Below are 17020 nucleotides of genomic sequence, written 5' to 3'. Positions count from 1 at the left end.
TGCTTAATTATAACCACATTACATCGTGAAGAAAGCATTGCGTATAAACTGAAAGAAGGAGTTTTGAGAGATGGGCAACGAAGAATGACTGGTGGATTTCTTAACTAGATACAGAGACGAGAGAGAGTGAGGATATTGATATGGAGATGTGGAAAATTAGAAAACTACATTATCGAAAGAAGTAGATGTACTTCCCTCATTGTTTTGGCAGTTCCTGTGTGCTCTAGTCCTTTGTATTGTGCATGTACAACAGAGCATGTTCAAATGCTGGGTCTGATGCCATGACTTTTCTCTCCAATAATATGACAGACACCAGTTTTGGAAAGAACCCTGCAGGTCAACATATTTAATTGCTTGTAGAAAGAGGATTAACTGAAATAAGTTGGGACACGAGAAGCAAGAATTTATAACAGACAACCTGATAAGAATGAGAGACTAGAGTTCGGAATCCCAGAAAAGGGGGAACGTTGAGAGAAAGGGAAGGTATCACTTCAGATGAGGATCAAATGTTTTAATGCTTAATAAATGTTATACATCGTGTGCATCATGTTTCGTTGACTGTGTGTCCATTGTTCATTCAGAATGTGTTGTACACATATGAAAAATGTTACTTATCTGAACACACACTGATTAAACAGTGTATATAAAATAATTTTTCCTCCATTTCAATCTGAACTGTTGTCGTGCTAGCAGGATATATGAACACCAAAGCCACCAAAATACATGACCCACTATCACTAGTTTCCATACGTGCAGACAAAAAAGGTCACCATGTTGACTGTGACAACACACACTTCTTAGGACAAAGCCACGCACGAAAGTTCTTAGAACCATGACATTCTAGCCAGAAGTCCATCAATAAACACATCAATTAGATGCTATCTACCTTCCCTTGAACAAAAAAACTAGAAATGACATCACGCACTTTAAGAAACTAAGACCTATAAATAGAAAGACGAGGCATACCACGAGTGCGTCACCAGAGACACTCACTGATGATGTTCAATAGTCACGGTGAGGAAACATCTGAAAACTAACTTTCAAGCTTAGTGAGCTAACTTACATACTTATAAATGGTTATTTTTATCTTAGTAGTGGAATTTGGGGGTTTTCTTTCACTCGTGTTTTAACAGAGTACAAGGCGAGGTGAGCTTTTCTGAGTGCGTGATTTTAATTAACACAGGTGTTAGACATCGACATCATAACAGCTTGAGGGCTTGTCGCATGGAATAAGGACAGATTTAGGGTACAAAAGGTCCAAGCAGATTACATCACTTTGAAGTTAGTGACCTAGACCTTAAAAAAAAGAGGTGACAACATTCATTTAATTTTGTTTCCTTGTGGTTGGTTAAATTAAAATAAATGGCTTTTAGCATTACAAAAGAGGTTCTGAAGTTTGAAGATGATTCCCAAATTTGCCAAGGAAGTGTAGAAAGACAAAGGATGTGCATACTTTTAGAATTAACATGTAGATTAGAATTGAGTTTAACCAGGGACATAAGGAAAGCTGTATTCATAATGGAGTTGGTCAAGCACTTAGGTTCATCAGAGAAACGGACAACTGCAGTCGAGATAGATAAAACTTAAATTGCAAGGTGGGGGGCAACTGGAGTTAAAAGATAAAGGGAGAGACAGAAAGAGAGAGAAAAGATAGAGAAAGAGAGGAAAAAGGAAGGGAGGGAGAATTTGAAATTCAGAAGATTGGAACTAGATAAGAAAGTTAAATTAGCAGAATGAAGATGAAGGGAGAACGTAGGGATGGATACAACTGTGTTAATACATTGCCATATTTCATGAGAAAAAGGCCAAAACCTTTTTTATTTCATTTGCAAAATTGGCTTGTCAGATGGCGTGTCCAGTGAACTTGTGGGTAATGGTAGTTCAGACTAAGATGGATGGCACAGTTTGAGAGGTATGTGCAGTGCTTTCACATGACGGAGCAAGAGATTATGCAGATGTCAAACAGGCTATGTTGAGTGCTTATGAATTGGTCTAGAAGAATATAGACAGCGATTCAGAAATATAGAGACGGAACCTGGTCAGTGTTATATTGAGTTTGAAAGAATTAACCACGGTCATTTTGATAAATGCATGCAGGCCTTAAAAATGGATAAGACCTGTGAGGCCCGATAGGAGATTATTCTGCTGGACGAGTTTAAAGACTCACTTCCAGAGATCGAAGAAATTCATGTGAATGAACAGGAATTTTAAGAAGTGAGAAGTGCAGCAGAAATGGCAGTTAAGTATGCATTGGTTCATGAGATGAAATGTAGCTTCTGGGAGGATTTTCATCGTGTGAAGGATAGAAATTGGGAGAAGGGGAGATCCTACACTACAATACATAGAGAAAAGCACACTGGCTATAGTTTACCACAGGTGAAAACAAAAGCCCAAGGGGCTGAAAGGAGGTGAAAGGTCTCAGGCGTTCTCACTATAACGTAGTGGAACACATAAAATTACAGTGCCGATGGTTTAACAAGGGCACTGGAAAAGGTGTTTTCACTGCAGTAAGCTGGGACACACAGTACTGGAGGTTGAAGGAAGAAACTTTGGGAAAAGATGTGGTAAAAGAGTTTAAGCCAGTGGTATTAGTGAACCTGGTAAAGGAGACCCCAAGTAGAATCGAGGAGCTGCAGGAGAGTGCACAGCCTAAGCAGGGGCTGTGTATGGAGTCAGTGCCTGATCTCTATAAAGAATGTGTCTCCGTAGATAAATCTTACTAAGAAAAAATGGGGTGTGGGGGGAGAACAAGAAGTTATAATTTAGCAGGATACGGGATCTGTTCAGTCTCTAATAGTTGAGAAGTGAGGAGCCAGAAATGCACAACAGATCAAGCAGCATCCGAAGAGCAGGACAATCGACATATCAGGCATAAACCCATCTTCAGAAATGTGGCAGGGGGACAAGTGGGCTGAAAGATAAATCGGAGGGTCGGAGCTGCGCTGGTTGGAGGGTCACTGGAAGGGCGATAGGAAGATGTAGGTGGGAGTGATAGTGATAGGGCGGAGGGGAGGGTGGAGTGGATGGGTGGGAAGGAAGATGGACAGTTAGAACAGTTCAAGAGGGCAGTGCTAATTTGAACGGTTGCATCTGGGATGAGGTTGTGGGAGGGGAGATTTTGAAATTGGTGAAGTCAACGTTGATGCTGTATGGTTTGAGGGCTCCAGCTGTCCTACCGCCTATCCACTTCATCCTCCTCTCCTACCTATCACTATCAGACCCACCTGCATCTACCTATCGCCTTCCAAGCTCCCTTCCACCCAACTCCAATCCACCCTCCTATTTAATTCTCATCCCCTTACCCCTACCTTACCTCCCATTTTCCTGATGAAGGACTCATCCCAAAAACGGAAACTCTCTTGCCCCTCGGATACTGCCGACCTGCTCTGCATTTCCAGCCCCACACTTTTCAACTCTGATCTCCAACATCTGCAGTCCTCACTTTCCCTCCGCCTCTATTGGTAAGAGATGGAAGTAGTTGTTCTCTTTCTGACATGTTACTCAACAGCGTGATAATTTGTGAACTGGGGACAGAAATTAAGCATTCACTTGTGGAACATTAGGTTGGAATTCCAAATCAAAGTTAGGGAAGTAACAGTGAGATTGAGTGACAGGGTGTCAGTTCCAGGAATACAGTTTGTTCTTGGGAACGATTTAGCAGGATCCAAGGTGGGAAAGGCATCCCTTGTGGTGGAGAAGCCAAAGTAAAATCAGGGAACAGGGGAATAAAAAGAAAAATACCCAGGGATTTTTCCAGACTGTGTAGGAACAAGATCCCACTGTCATAAGTTACAACAGGAAGGAAAACCGAAAGAAAAAGCCAAAGGAGTTGATGCACGGAAGACTCAGGCTAAAGCATTTCTAGTGGCTGGAATGCACAAGGACGTGGTTAATTTTTCTTGTACATGTCATACATACCAAATGGTAGGTACGTCACAGGCAGTATTAAGACCAGCACCTTTGTTGCCAATTCCTGTATTCGAAGAACCTTTCACATGGCTTATGATTAATTGTGGAGCTCCCCTTTTTAAATAAAAGTGGAAAGCAATATCTGCTGACCATAATAGATGTATCGACCCAATTTCCAGGGATAATTCCATTATGGGGTGTTAAGTCAAAAAGAGAGGTGGAGGAGTTGGTAGCCTTCTTTACTCACTGTGGGCCACGCAGTGTGATTCAGTCAGACCAAGAGTCTCATTTTACCGCTCAGCTGTTTAATGACGTCATGGATAGCTTCGGCACACAGCAGTTTAAATCAAGTACATCGCATCCCGAATCCCAGGGAATCTTGGAAAGTTGGCATCAGATGCTGAAGACAATATTAACGGTGCACTGTCAGAATTACCCGACTGATTGGAATAAAGGTGTCCCATTATATTGTTTGCCATTAGAGATGCCCGAAATAAATCTATTCAGTTTACTTCCTTTGAATTTATATTCATACATGAGGTGAGAGGTCCTTTGAAATTAATTAAATATAAATTGGCAGGACCGAAATCAAAGATCTCACACTTGGATTGTGTGTCTGAGGTGAGGGAGAAATTAATGGTGTAGGTGAGTTAGCTAAACAGCACCTGGAGAGGATACAGCATGGAATGAAGCAGGTGGCAGATAAAAACTCTGAAACTTTGACGATTTCCCGTGGGGATGATGGGAAATCGTATTGCCACCAGTGCAAGGAAATCACTTCAAAGCCAAGTTTAGTGGCCCCATTCAAATTTTTTAAAAATGTTGAGTCAGTTCAACTATCTGGTAAAGATACCGGATATGACAAAAAAAAGTTAGAGTACGTCATGTGAATGAATAATGCTCCAGACACATTTAAGACTCAGGAACAGAGTTGTGGCCAGATGTACAAATTGTGCAGGTTATCTGTATGATGTAGTGATCTTTAGCAAGTGATTGAAAGCTCACATGTTACAGTTGGCAGAGCATGTTGAACGATTACAAGAAGAAAACTTGGTAATAAACTTAAAGAAAACAGAATTCTCGAAGGCAGAGCTGACGTTCTTAGGACATTACGTTGGACATGGAAGGTTGACCCCATGGAACACAAAGATGAAGGGCTTTGAGGAATTTCCACGACCATCCTCAAAGAAAGAGGTGCTTCAATTTTTGGAACTGAGTGGATTCTATCGGAATTTTGTTGCAAACTTCAGCAGTGTATTGGCACCACTGATGGATTTATTAAACAAGAACACAGAATTGTGGTGGACAGAACAATGCCAGTAGGCATTTGAGAATTTTAAAGCAGGATTAATCACAGCAACGGTTTTAGCTATACCAAATATTTTGAAACCCTTTGAAAATTATGTTTGACGCTCGGGATATAATGGTCGGAGATGTATTGATACAGAAAGATGATGATGGAATTGAATGGCCAATTCGCGACTTGTTGAAAAAAATTCAATATCCACCAGAACAAAAATACAAAATCTCCATTTATTGAAAAAGAATTATTAAGTTCCGCACTGGACTGACAATATTTTAATGTTTATATGACAAAGGAATTGTTGGAGATGATTGTGGACAACAACAAACCCCTAGCATTTTTTGGAATATTTAAAGATCAGAATACGAGACTATTTCATTGGAGTCTTATCACACCGACTTTAAACTTACAAAATCTACATGCTGTTGGTCCTAAAATGTGATAGCAGATGCGTTATCGCGCATTTAAAAGAAAAAGTTCAGATAAGATTTGACTTATTGCAGTGTTATAAATGTGTGCAGAATTAATATGTATGGTATAGCTGAGATGAATACTTCTGAATTTCGAAATAATTTGATTAAGAATTAGATGAAAAGAAATGAAGCCATCTTTTCATCCTGCTGGTTCATGTTTTTTTTTCTGAAGGGGTCAGATATAATGAATTCGAAAACATGTCTGGTCACTTTAAGACAGAACGGATTTTGCTGAATAGAAATTACAGCCACAGATTCCAGCTAAAGGTCAAGCTGTTCCAAATGTAACAGTTAGCTGGGAAATGGATACCCGAGTTTTGGTTGCTGTTTTGTCGGCAATTCAAATACAAGCAATGTATACAAGAAGCCAACGGAATTTGAATATTATTGTTTGGACACCTGGAAAGCTATCAAGTTATGAGAATTAGTGTATCATGGGGAGTATATAAACCCAGCATTTTGAACACTAGAGGGAGAGCCACTGCTATCCAACAGCAGTGTAGCTGCTGTAGAGCAGGAGTGCTAACTGGACATTTCAAACAATCACTATCAAAGACACATGTTCATGTAAATCTACTTGCAATTTAAAAAAAAAATAGCCCAGGGAGATCATCAGCTGGAAGAGTGAAGACAGCGGGGAAGATGGACACTGTGTGGTTTTGGGATTGTAGCGTTTAATATATGGGTTGTTGGAACATCATTTTTTACAGAGTTGGAGTCAGATAGTAAGTAGTTAAGAAAAGAGGGCCTTGTATTTGTGAATAGTTGTTGTTTAGTGTTCACTATTAAAGTTAAGAAACGAACTTGCTAATTTTTGTTTAAATAGTGGAATGTAGGAGATCTGCATCGCTCATATTTTAACAGATTATGAGGCGAGGCGAACTTTTCTGGGACTTTGGTTTTAATTAACAGAAGGGTTTGACTCCGCCTTGCAAATGTCAATCAACGCTAACCCCATTTCCCTGCAGTTGGCCCATATCCTTCCAGTCCTTTCCTATCCACATTTTTATCCAAATGCTTTTGAAATGTTGTTAATGTACCCGCTCAGCCACATCTTCTGGCAGCTCATCCACGTACCAGCCTCTGTGTAAGAAAATGGCCCCTCAGGTTCCCTTTTATTCCTTCCCCTTTAACCTTAAACTGATCCCCTCTCGTCCTCGATTTCCTAAACCTTGGAAAAGACTGAGAGCATTCACCCTATCCATATCCCACATGATCTTATACAGCTCTATAAGGTTCCCCCCTCAGTCTCCTACACTCGAAAGAAAAGGTCCTAGCTTGTCCAACCTCTCCCTATAACTCAGACCATTAGGTCCTGGCAACATCCTTGTAAATTTCTTCTGCACTCTTTCTAATTTCATAACATCCTCCCTATAACAAGGTGACAAAACTGAACACAGTACTCTCAGTGCGGCCTTACCAAAGTCCTGTGTAACTGCAACATAAATTCCTAACTTTTATACTCAATGTAGGCCAGTATGCCAAATGCCTTCTTTACTGCCCTGTTTACCTGTGACTCCACTCTCAGAGAACCTGACCGCCAAAGTCTCTCTGCCCACTACACCCCTTAAGAACCTACCATGCACCATGGAACTCCTATCTTGATTTGAGATTCCAAAATGCAAGACCTCACACTTCTACATTAAATTCCATTTGTCATTTCTCGGCCCACGTGCCCACCTGATTAAGGACCTGCTGCAATTTCTGATCATCTTCTCACTAATCACGATACCACTTATTTTTGTGTTATCTGCAAACTTACTAATCATGCCTTGTACATTCTCAACCAAATCATAGATAGCAAACAGCTATGGACTCAACCTCCGGTCTGACAAACATCCTTCCACTAAACTCTCTGCTTCCTACCATCAAGCCAACTGTGTATCCAATTGGCCAGTTCCCCCAGCATTTCACGTGATGGAACCTTCCAGAGCAGCCTGCCATGTGGAACCTTATCAAAGGCCTTCCTGAATCCACAGAGACCGCTCTGCCCTCATCAACCTTCTTGGTCACTTCACCAAAGGACTCTAAGAAATTAGGGAAGCATGATCTCCCACTCACAAGTCTATGCTGACCGGTCTGAATCAAACCCTGTGTAAGTAATGGGTGCAGTTAATGGTATGCTGTCCTTCACTGTAAGATGATTCGAGTACATAATAAAGCCATCTTCCTGCTGTTGTCGAGCCTTGCTGAGAGAGTATTTGGGGCACTCTCTACAGATTTGATTCCCTTTGTAAGGAATGATCTCCTTACCACAGACACGGGTGATGGTAACATGAGAATAGAGTGAAGAAGCTTAGTGTTTAATCTGTAGAGCTGTGAGAGACGAAGAAATGGTGATGCTGAAACACGAGGAGTGGCAGTGATCACTTATTTCCAAAAGAGATATTGACAGGTTGAGAAATTCCATAATTTACCCAGGGTTGATTGGTTTGATTTATTGTCACATGTACCTCAGTACAGGGAAACACTTTATTTATGAGCAGTGGAGGAAGATCATAGTAAGCATGGCCAGGCAGATCCTAGGGTGTAAATAGACTTGGACAGTGTAAGGCATACAGGTTACACTGAACAGGACGTGCACTAGACAAGATCAACATGAGAAAGATCAGCATTATTTGAACTTCGAGAGTCCATTCATCAGTTTAACGCGAATTTCTAATCGTTCATATGCCTAAATTAACTCTCCCCATGTTATTATGCAATCAGCGTGTGTACCCATACTGAACGTCAGGTTGCTCACAATCCCCAACAGCAGCCACATACCTTCCCACCAGCTTCCTCTACACAGAGAACACCAGGCTGGCTTCTCGTAGATGAAAGATGCCTTCTCGAGACTTCATATAATACATATGGTTCCCTGCTCACCGCTAGAAAACCACGTTAAAGTCCCACGTGCGTATCATGAGCAACGGAGTCAGGAGGAACAACGTGGAGCAGTCTGTCTGTGCAGCCTCTACTTCACTTGTTGATCATGTTACAGCATCAGGAGACAGTGAGGACTGCCGATGCTGGAGATCAGAGTAGAGAGTCGATTGGTGGAAAAGCACAGCAGGTCAGGCAGCATTCGAGGAGCAGGAGAATCAACGTTTCGGGCATAAGCAGTTCATCAGGAATAATCATCAATTACTTTATTCTGCCCCCGTGTAAGTGCATTGAGGTGGGAATGGCCTCCTAGCGTTCCTGTGTAAAAGACTCCAGGGCCTGAGTGGCCTCCTCCTTTTCCTGTGTTTAATGACTCAAGGGACTGATTGGCTTCTTCCTCGTCCGATTGGACAAGACCAAGAACCTGACTGGGTTACCCCTGGTTCCTGTTTGATGTGCTGGCAAATGTGATGATACTGTAGCTTTAAGAGGTTTTTTTCTGTCCTGGTTTCTTTTAAGAGAGAGATTGAATGATCGTTACCAAGCTGGCTACTTAAGAACACTTGAGTAACAGCTAGGGAGGCCTTGGGTTTATTTTAATGCAGCCCGAATGGGTGTGGCCAGCTCGCACAGATTAGAATCACTGGGTTTTGGTTTCTCAGTAACATCAAAAACGATAGGGTTCTGCACAGAGTTGGAAGCTTCAGGAAATGTCTCCTGGCTGCTACTCTCTCTGAATTTTCTCTTGATGCTGTTTTCAATTCCTGAATTTTCCTTTTTTGCCAAGGGCTGTGTTTATGGAAATTTCCTTTGTTGGGCTAGTTCATTAGTAATATCTCCTTGATCTATTATTGTGTTAAGTTGTCCAATAGAATTACGTTTTTCTAAATTGCTCTTTCTTTGATTTTATTTCTACTTTCATGTTTCAATAAATGGGGTTTTGTTTGCCACCATGTAGTTTGACCAGTCACATTGCATCTGGAACAGACACTTTACATTTCCTTTAAAATAAGAAAACATTAGAATTCAAAGTTTGTGAGAAAATATTAGAGTCTAGGCTATTGCCTTCAAATAGTTTCGAGGGACTCTGGTGTGGTCCATCACACTAGACTCCTTCTCTTCCTGAGTAATAGGCTGCAGCCACTGAATGAGTTGTCCTTGTTCTTCTCCAATAGTGTCAATGGGATGAATGGCTTCCTCATATCCCTGTGAAACCAGCGTTAGGTGCTGAATGAACTCTTGTTTTACTGTGGCATTGCGTAGTGTCGGGCAGTGCTTTTACATGAATATTACGGACAGTTTAACAGCACAAGTCTCAATGGAGTCTGGGTCTTGCTGGCATTGACACAGGCTGGATCAGGAGCTGACGGGCGTCAAATTATTCTGAACATTGTGGAAACTTCAGCGACCATCCCCACTTCTGATCTTATGGTGGGGAGGATGGCGGCAGGGAAGTATTGATGAAGCAGCTGAAGATGTTTGTTAAGAGGAAGCTACCCTGAGGAACTCCCACAGAGCTGACCCAGGACTGAGATGATGAACATCTTCCTTTGTGCCATGTTTGACTCCAAACACTGGAGAGTTTACTCTGATACCCATTAAATCCAGTTTTGTTAAGCTCCTTGATGTCAACAGAAGTCAACCACTGCCTTGATATCAGGGCCAGTCATTTGTACCTGAACCCTTGTGTCAACCTCTTTTGTTCACATCAATAGGCCATGGTATCGGAGCAGCAAGTGTGTTCTTCAAACAGGTGGTGTTGAATGTCAGGATTTTTCTTCTCAAGAGTGGTCAGGGAGCTCGATGACTGGAAGTATTTGAAGAGGAAGTCGGTGGATATCAATCTGTCAGAGAGTTGAGGGCTATGAGGAATTGGGTATGAAAGAGGATTTGAGACCAAGAGCAGATCAGCCTCGATCTTAGTGAAGGACAAGGCAGGCTTGGGGAGTGAACGACCTGCCCCTGTTTCTGATGTTCTCCCATTCTGTTATTGGAAAGTTAGTGGGTGTTATTTTCATGAATGTTCTGTGATTGAATATTGCAGTCCGTGAAATCAGAGGATTTTGTGAGCCATCTTTGGGTGAATTCTTTGGGCTGTATTCACAGTGAATCTGGGTCTACAACATGACAAATAAATGAAGCATAAGTTGCAGATAGGGGAAGCACTGTAAAGAGAGATGAGCGGCCTCTTTCATACCCGTGCCTGAGTTTTTCAATTACATTTCCCAAATCATCTCAAAGCGTGAGGGGCAGTCTTGAAGGGCAGAATGGTCTCCTCTGTTTCTGTGCAATAGGTTACAAGAGTAAGTAGCCTCCAACTGCTCCTGTCTAGTAGGTTTGAGGGGCTGAATGGAATATACAAACATGGGACTGAGGAGCAGGAGTTGGTCATTAGACACTTTGAGCCTTCCCCATCAGGCGCTAAGATTATGGCTGATCAGGTTCTGGTCTCAGCCCCACTTTCCTGTCTATATCCCATTATGCATGACTCACTTCTCTGTCAAATATTTACCTCATGCAGCTTTCAATCAATGTGAATATAGAGGCACAATAAACTTCCAGTGAAGAGAATTCCGACTTGAAAGGTTCTTTCAGAATTTTTCGTCATCCCTCTTATAGAATCAGACAATCATGCAGAACGGAAACAGACCCGTTAGTCCAATCTGTTCATTCCGATCAGATATCAAATCTGATCTAGTTGCATTTGTCAGCATTTGGCCAATATCCCTCCTCTTTCAGATACTTTTGAAATGTGCGATTGTAACCACCTTCAGCACTTCCTCTGACAGCACTTTCTGTACACACACCATTCTCTGTGTGAAACATTAAACTTCAGCTCCCTTCGAAATAATTCGCCTTCAATCTATGCCCTTTTGTTCTGGACTCCCCTACCCTGGGGAGCAGAGCGTGACTGTTCAGTATATCCATGCCCCGATGGTTTTTTAAACCTCTATAAAGTCACCCCTCAACCTCTGACAGTCCAAGGGGAAACACCATAACCTAATCAACCTCTCCCTAAAGCTCAACCCTCCAGACCTGGAACATCCGTGTAAGTCATTTTTGCCGAACACCGAATTGTATGCAGAATTCTTAAAATGGCCTTACCAACACCCTGCACAGATGCAACATGCCACCACAACTCCTGTACTCAATACTCTGTCTGATTAAGGCAAATGTGCCAAATGTGTTCTGCACCACACTGTCTACCTGCGACTCCACTTTCAAGGAACTATGCACCTGCAGCCCTATGCCCCTTTGTTCCGCAACACTCCGCAGGATCTTCCCATTAAGTGTATAATGTCTGCCCTGATTTACCTTCCCAAAATGCAAAACGTTGTATTTATCTAAATTAAACGTCATCTGTCATTCCTTGCCCCTTTGTCCCATCTAATTGCGGTCTTGTTGTACTCTGAGATAATATACTACACCACCTCTCTGATGTCATCTGTAAACTTACTAACTATTGCCCCGATATTCACATCTAACTCCTTTACATAAACAATGAAATGCAGTGAACTTAGTACTGATTCTTACAGCACACTGCTGCTTACAAGCCTCCAGGCTGAAAAATATCCCTCTTCCTTCAAGCCAATTGTGACTAGCTTCTTCTGTATCCCACGTGACTGAACCTTACTCATCTGTCTACCAATCAGAATGAAATACCAGCTACGAAGAGAGGCTGAGTAGGTTAGGTTTATTTTTACTAGAAAAAAGGAGATTGAGGGGGAACCTGATTTAGCTTTGCAAAATCATGAAGAATATAGACAGGGTGGATAGAGACAAGCTATTTCCCAGGGTGAAGGATTCAATAACGGAAGGTCGTGCTTTCAAAGTGCGACGTGCAAAGTTAAAGGGGGATACACGCGGTAAATACTTCACACAGAGGGTGGGGGTTGGAACGCGTCGCTAGCAGAGGTGGTAGAGGCAGGCAGGTAGATTCATTTAACATACACCTGGATAGATGCATGAGTAGGTGGGGAGCAGAGGGATCCAAATGCTTAGTAATTGACCGACAGATTTATACAGTACATTTGGATCGACTTAGTCTTGGATGGCAAAGGACTTGTTCCTGGGCTGTAAATTTTCTTTGCTCTTTGTTTTTTAAATGAACACCTTCCTGAAGTCCATATAGACAATGTCTACCAAATTGCCTTCATCAATCTTCTTTGTCACCTCTTCATAAAACTCAACCAAATTAATGAGACATGATTTCCCATGTAGAAAGCCATGTTGTCTACCCCGATCAGCCCTTGCCTTCCCAAATGTGTGAAAATGCTATCCCTCAGAATCCCCTCCAACAACTCACGCACCACTGCCATCAGGCTCACCCGTCTATAGTTCCCCAGCTTTTGGGGTCACTGTTTCCTTTTCTAGTCCCACTCCTCCACTGCTCACAACAAATGTTAACTGTAACCAGGTCGGTGATATGGCCGATGATATCGGTCTCAGACTGGGTCAGGGTCAGTTTTAGCAACACTTCAGGCTAGTTTCTTTAATCAGCTGAAACAACACGTTAATGATCCAGAGCAATGTTACTCAAACTATGATGGAAATATAAATGGCAAACAGTTTGGATTCGATAAAGAATCCAAATAAAGAATCGATATTTCCTTTTGAGAAACACTGGCGCGCGCGCCACACACACACACAAACAAAATTTCTGAAATTTGAAGTTGAAAGAACTTTGTCCAGATATTAGTGTAACTCATGACAAAAGGAAAATTTGATAGATTGTCCAAAATGTTATTCTGCTTCTGAAGATATTCTACTCCCACAAGCTGCTAGCAATGGGATTTCATCCTGGAACAGTTGGATTTTGCTGAATTCCCTTTGCATTACGCAGTCAGGAGATTCCATTTAATTCTGGTCAGGGATAACCTCAAGAGTGGCACGGATAACCTCAAGAGTGGCACGGTGGCTCAATGGTTTGCACTGCTGCCTCACAGCAACAGGGACTTAGGTTCACTTCCAGTCTTGGGCAACGATCAGTGTGGAGTTTGCATATTCTTCACCTGTCTGCGTGAGCTTCTAATGGGTGCTCCATTTTCCTCCCACTGTGCAGATTGGGATGATTGTCCATGCTAAATTGTCCATCGTGTTTGGAGATGTCTAGGTTTGTTACGTTAGTCAGTGGTAAATGTAAAGGAACAGGCCTGGGAAGGTCACTCTTTGGATGGTTGGTATGGACTTATTGGGCTGAAGGGCTTGTTTCCACACTGCAGGAATTATAAAAAAATGGAAACAATGACTGTAGATCTTTTTTTTTTAGCTCGCACACATTGCTGTGATGAGCAATGAGGGAGCGAGAGAGTGCAATAGGCCGTTCCTTTTCGGGCAGATTATATTTTCTCCCTCTCTGAGTTGAATCACACAATAACGTCATCCTCTCCCAAACTGGACCATGTGAGATCTCCTTGTACATTGTCCAAACTATGTCTCCATCACATTCCTTGCCCCATGTAGGTGCATCATTGCTGCTGTCATACACATAGCCATACCCTGAGCAGAAAATGGTCTCAGTCGATTGAAAGATGAGTTTACATGTCCCTGCGTCATTAAAAAATAAAATGTTTGGTGTATTCAGAATACCTGTGTTAAAATAAATGTATTTTTTTAACAAATAAAGAAAATGCTGGAAACGTTTGGCGGGTCTGTCAGCATCCTGATACCTTTTCCATGCTGTAGATGCTTCAGCCTCCACCACTTCCTCTGGTAGCTCATTCCATGCATACACCACCCTCTGTGTGGAAAGGTGCCCTTTCGGCCACTTCAAAACCTTTACCCTCTCGCATTCAACCAATGCACTCTAGTATTGGACGCCTCCTAACTTGGGGAAAACCCTGACTACTCACCTTATCCATGACCATTCTGATTTTATAAACTGCTACTGTGGCGAAACGTGACTTCAATCAACATGAATAGCTGTACTTTCAGTCATCCTGGGCCTAAATTCTGACAGTCAATACTAACACCTCTTCCTTCTCCAACAGGTCACAATTCTAAATCCATTTCAATCAGTTTGTTCCGATGTATTGTGAAACACTTCTGTGGGCTTTACACCTAGAACTTTGTGCCCGGAGGTAGGGACACTAGCATCACTCGGCAATACGCATAAAGCTGTAACATTATTCTCCTGTGTGTTTGTTCATCAGCCTGTTCTGACATACCTCTGCACAGGCAGGACTTGAATTCAGACCTTCTAATACAGAGCAGGAACACTACTACGCAAGTTCATGAATTTGAATCAAATCGAGAGCTCTGGCTCAGAGACATTGCCACTACCCACTACACTATCATATCCAGATTTTGGATCATATCTGAAGTACCAGCTTTCAGCTCGATGTGGATTTATTGTAATCAGGTTACCATTACTGAACGACACAAAACACGTTGTATTGTTAAACAAGTGCAAGACATTTGTCTCAACTGTAGGATGTTGAGTCCACGTGCTGTGCCATCGAAATTAACTACGAACATCTTTAATCTCTATTACCTGTAGTATCCAATATTAGGGAAAGAACTCTGCAGACACACTCTGCACTATGAAGGGTCTAAAATAGATAATTTTTACTGAACATCAGAAACGGAGAAAGACCATAATTTCTGACCCAAAGCACCGACCAGTATTACCCACCAATAACGTGTGTGACTGCCCTCTTCCTATAACCATGAAATGATACCAGGCCGCTGATTTCTGTCCAGCGCCTCCTCCCCATTGACTGTGTCTGCAATCTGTCCCTCCCCCACCCCTAACCACACAAGGCAACCTAAGCTCAGGGTCTTTGTGAAAATCAAGCTGGAGTGTGCAGGCCTCCTGGAGACGGGGAGGGAATTTTAAAATTAAACGGGGAAAATTAGGAGGTGGTAATATCACTCACTGGGCTGACGAGTGGCAGGTGGAGTTTAGTTTGGATTCATGCGAAGTAATGGATTTAGTAAATCAAACAAAAGCAGGACCTATACAATTAAAAGTAGGGTCTTTGGCAGTGCTGCAGATCAGAGACCTAGGTCGTCAGGTATAATTCTTTAAAATTTGCATCTCATACAGATAGTGTGTTAAGAAGATGTTTAACACACTGTCTTTATTGGTCAGTCCTTTGATTATCGGAATCGGGATGTCATGTTGTGGTTGTACAGGACTTTGGTGAGACCTCTTCTGGAATACTGTGCCCAGTCTGGTCATCCTGCCCGCTCATTCCATTGGCATACCACCCTCTGGGTGAACACGCTGCCCCTTAGGTCACTTTTAAGTGTTTCCCCTCTCACGATGGACCTATGTCCGCTAGCTTTGGACTCCCCGTACCATTAGAAAATACCTTGACTATTCACTGTGATATTATTGACCTTGACATTATTAAGCTGGAGATGGTTCAGAAGAGATTAACCTGGATGTTGCTGGGAATGGATGGCGTGAGTTACAAGGAGAGGCTGGGTAGGCTGGGGCTCTTTTCACCGGAGAGTATCAGATTAAGGGGTAACTTCACAAATGTTTATAAAATCATACAGGATACAGATAAGTTGAAGGGCTGATGTCTTTCCCTAGAGTTGGGGATTCAAAACTGAGGGATGTTTTAAGTGTGCGGAAAAAGGTTTACAAAAGTCATGAGAAGTAATTATTTTATCCAGAAGCTGGCTTGGGTGTGGAATGAACTTCCAGAGGAAGTGGTGAAAGCAGGGACAGTTACAACTTTTAAAGGACATTTAGATCAGTACATGGATAAGACATCAGTTTGGATGGTGCTGTGAACAGCTGCCCTCTCCCTCCCCCTCTCTGAATGGATCCCTGTTGGTTTTGACCCTCTGCCAATGCCTATGCAGTGGCGTGGAGCGGCCAGCAGGGGGTGGCATTGCATCACTTTAAGCACCACAGAGACACAAACAGACACAAACGGGAATGGTTAGGACACGGCGTGAAGCTCATCTGGTAACTTAAATGAAACATAAAGAAATACTCAATTCGTCTCGTAAGCTGTTAAAATATGAGTGAGAGAGAATTCGCAAATTCCAGTTTAAATAATAACATCAATTAATTTTCTAACTCTAAAAGTGAACATTTTACATCAAACATTCTGGACTCTGAGAGCCCCTTTCTCTTAATTGTTTATTACCCCACTCCAACTCTGTAACGATACACTCTTTCAATAAGACACTTTTTAAATTTGCACTAATTTAATTTCAAAATCACACAGCAGCTGTTGTTTGTGTGTCTTCTTGCTGCAAAAGATCTCCCTGGGTTATCTTCTGTCTTTTTACTGCGAATATGTTCGAGATGAACAGGTACCTTTGATAGAGAGTGTTTCCTAATCTTTTGGATCTGCGTTGAAGGCATTTACTCTGTCTGCAATTTTCATTTTTAATATCCACGACGTTGGATCATCTCATTGGTGCAATTTTTGAAAACCGATAAATTCAAACTTGATTTGGTTTTAGTTTCCTGTGGTATAGTTTAAGCTGATTGGTAAAATTCGAA

This window comes from Chiloscyllium plagiosum, unplaced genomic scaffold (assembly GCF_037043375.1).
Source record: "Chiloscyllium plagiosum isolate Xiang-an unplaced genomic scaffold, Cpla_swu_hap1 HiC_scaffold_38, whole genome shotgun sequence".
Classification (NCBI taxonomy): domain Eukaryota; kingdom Metazoa; phylum Chordata; class Chondrichthyes; order Orectolobiformes; family Hemiscylliidae; genus Chiloscyllium; species Chiloscyllium plagiosum.
Note: the sequence above shows the minus strand (reverse complement) of the source record.